We start from the raw sequence: 3,726 nt of genomic DNA, 5'->3' as shown, positions 1-3,726 counted from the left end.
AAATGGCTGCCAGGAGCAGTGGGTTCCTGGTGCTGGAACCGAGCCCCAGCAATAACCTTGGAGGCAAAAAAAAAAAAAAAAGAGTCCTTATCTCAAAGTTGGGCCACATGGGAGAAAACTGGCAATCTTGAGTGCAAGGCCGGATGCTAGACACTTGACAATGGTAGACTCTGTCCTCCCAAGGCTATGGACATGGCCTTGTTCCATGACAATGACCTTTCCTTGAGGTCCCATGATGGGCTGCGCAGACCCTCTCTAATCTATCCTTACTTTTGTGCTGATTCCCCATTTGAGCCCCAGTAACCTAAGCAAATTCTCTCCTGATCCTCCACTGAGAGGATCCATACCCCCGTGACATGTCAGCACAGTGTGTCTTAATACCCCATTAACTAACTTATGGCAGCTCTGCCCACCCCAGTGAGCACAGAGCACAGTGTGTACTGACCCGAGGTCACAATGCTTTAGAATGACATTTTGTTCCTGCAGTAGGCTGATCCTTTCATTAGTTTGTAGCATGATCCCTCACCACCCCCTGTAGCCACCACTACAAATTTTGCTTACCAGGGGCCTGGTGGTGGTGCACCTGGTGGAGCACACATGTTGCAGTATGCAAGGACCCAGGTTCAAGTCCCTAGTCCCCACCTGCAGGAGGAAAACTGTGAGTGGTGAAACAGTGTTGCAGGCGTGTCTCTGTCTCTTCCTTTTTTCTTTTTCTTTTTTTTAATATTTATTTTCCCTTTTGTTGCCCTTGGTTTTTTATTATTACTATTGTACTTATTATTGTTGTTGTTATTGATGTCGTTGTTGTTGGATAGGATAGAGAGAAATGGAGAGAGGAGGGGAAGACAGAGAGGGGGAGAGAAAGATAGACATATGTAGACCTGCTTCACCGCCTGTGAAGCGACCCTCCTGAAGGTGGGGAACCAGGAGGGGCTGGAACCTCCACCGTCCTTGCGCTTTGCGCCACGTGAGCTTAACCGCTGCGCTACCGCCCGACTCCCTCTCTTCCTTTTTTCTTTTTAAATTTATTTTTTTATTTAAGAAAGACAAAACCATAGGGTAGGAGGGGTACAACTGCACACGATTCCCACCACCCAATCTCCATATCCCATCCCATCCCCTGATAGCTTTCCCATTCTCTATCCCTCTGGGAGCTTCCTTTTTTCTTACCAGAGCATGGCTCAGCTCTGGCTTATGGAACTTTGGAGCCTCAAGCACAAGAGTCTCTGCGTAATCATTACGCTATCTACCCCTGCCCTCTCTCTCCCTCTGTATTACCCCCTTCACTCTTGATTTCTGGATGTCTCTGTCCAATAAAGACAATACCTTAAAAAATTAAAATATTTATTTATTCCCTTTTGTTGCCCTTGTTGTTTTATTGTTGTAGTTATTATTGTTGTTATTGATGTCGTTGTTGGATAGGACAGAGAGAAATGGAGAGAGGAGGGGAAGGCAGAGAAGGGGAGAGAATGATAGACCCGCTTCACTGCCTGTGAAGTGACTCCCCTGCAGGTGGGGAGCCCGGGGCTCTAACTGGGATCCTTCCGCATTGCGCTACCTGCGCTTAACCCGCTGTGCTACCGCCCGACTCCCCGACAATACATTTATTAAACCTAATTTTGCTTACTGCCAGAAGCTCGAAGTGCAGTACCTTTTCACCCCCATCAGTGACTGGTGGTCCTCCAGTAACTCTGTACTGTGTCCTTGTACCCTTCTTTCAACTCAGCCTGGTGACTGCTGACTTCCTGTTGGCTCCCAGTATTGTGTCCCATCACCTGTCTTTTCTGTTGACCCCATGTTGGTCCTCACCATTTGGTCTTTTGATTCTCCCCAAGTGGAGATTGTATAACAGACCCATCCCAATAAGCCATGTCCTGTGTACAGTCTAGGATTTATCCTGTGTCAGACCCCATCACAGGAGCTGTACATTGCTACAGTCTATCTAAAAGTTGATAATAAATATTTAAAAAATTATATGTTTATTATTTGACAGAACAGAGAGAAATTGAGAGGGAAGGGGGATAGAGAGGGAGAGGGAGAGGGCCGGGTGGTGACACACTTGGTTGAATGTACATGTTACAGTGTTCAAGGACCCAAGTTCCAGCTCCAGGTTCCCACCTGTAGGGGGAAAGTTTTCTGAGTGGTGAATCTGGGCTGCAGGTGTCTCGCCCCACCTCTCTCTCTCTCTCTCTCTCTCTGTCTGTCTGTCTCTCTCGCCAGAGCACTGCTCAGCTCTGGTTTATGATAGTGTGGGGGATTGAACCTGGGACTTTGGAACCTCAGGCATGAGAGGCTCTGCATAACCATTATGCTATCTACTCCCACCCTCTCTTTTTAAAGCATTTTAATTGTCTTTATTTATTGGATAGAGACTGTCAGAAATCAAGAGGGAAAGGGGAGATAGAGAGGGAGAGAGACAGAGAGACACCTGCAGCCCTGCTTCACCACTCACAAAGCTTTCCCCCTGTAGGTGGGGCTTGTCGGTTTGAATCTGGGTCCTTGAACATGGTAACATGTGCACTTAATCAGGTGTGCCACCGTCCAGCCCCAATACTAAAGGTTTTTGTTTTGTTTTGTTTTTAAGATGTGGGGTGTAAGCTGTAAAACGGTGCAGCTATTTTGAAAACCAATTTGGAACTCTCTCAGAATGTTAAATACAGAGTTACTGAATAGATCCAGCAGTTATTATTATTATTATTATTATATTTTCCCTTTTGTTACCCTTGTTTTTTATCGTTGTTGTTGTTATTGATGTCATCGTTGTTAGATAGGACATAGGGAAATGGAGAGAGTAGGGGAAGACAGATGGGGGAGAGAAAGATAGACACCTGCAGACCTGCTTCACTGCTTGTGAAGCGACTCCCCTGCAGGTGGGGAACCGCGATCCTTTCACTTCGCACCACGTGTGCTTAACTGATCCAGCAGTTTCATTTCTGGGTATCTCCCCAAGAGAAAAAAAAAGTCTACAGCCACACAAAATGTATACACAGATGTCCACTGCCTTTTTCAGAGTCATCATAAGTGAATCCAAGGCAAATAAATGTTCATCGACTCATGACTGGATAAACAAAATGGGGCCTACCCAGAAAATGAAATGGGATTCAGTGACAAAAAGGAATGGGGAGGGCAGAGGATAGATAGCATGATGGTTATGCAAACAGATTCTCCTGCTTGAGGCTTCAAAGTCCCAGGTTCAGTCTTCTGCGCCACCATAAGCCAGAACTGAACAGTGCTCTTTGTTTTGGTATTTTAACTGCCACCACCAGGGTTACGGCTGGGGTTCAGTCCCCACAGTGAATCCACTGCTGTAGGCAGCCATTTATTTTTCATTCTTTTTGTAAAAAAATATGTACAATTAATTTTTCAATTTTATTTAATAGGACAGAAAAAAAACTGAGAGGGAAAGGGGATAGAGGAAGAGAGACAGAAACCTGAAGCCCTGCTTCACCTTCGTGAAGCTTCCCCTCTGTTGGTGGGGACCAAGGGTTTGAACCCAGGTCTTTGTGCATGGTAATGTGTGCATTCTATCAGATGCACTATAGCCTGCCCCTACCACCCCCACCCCCCGCTGAAGGCATCTGTTACTATGCACTAGGCCTGGGTTCAAGCCCCTGCTCCCCCTGTGGAGGGGGGAAGTTCATGAATGGTGAAGCAGTCTGCAGTTCTCTCTCTCTCTCTCTCTCTCTCTCCATCTCCCCCTTCCCACTCGATTTCTCTTGTCTCTAG

Source organism: Erinaceus europaeus, chromosome X (assembly GCF_950295315.1).
Source record: "Erinaceus europaeus chromosome X, mEriEur2.1, whole genome shotgun sequence".
Taxonomy (NCBI): domain Eukaryota; kingdom Metazoa; phylum Chordata; class Mammalia; order Eulipotyphla; family Erinaceidae; genus Erinaceus; species Erinaceus europaeus.
Note: the sequence above shows the minus strand (reverse complement) of the source record.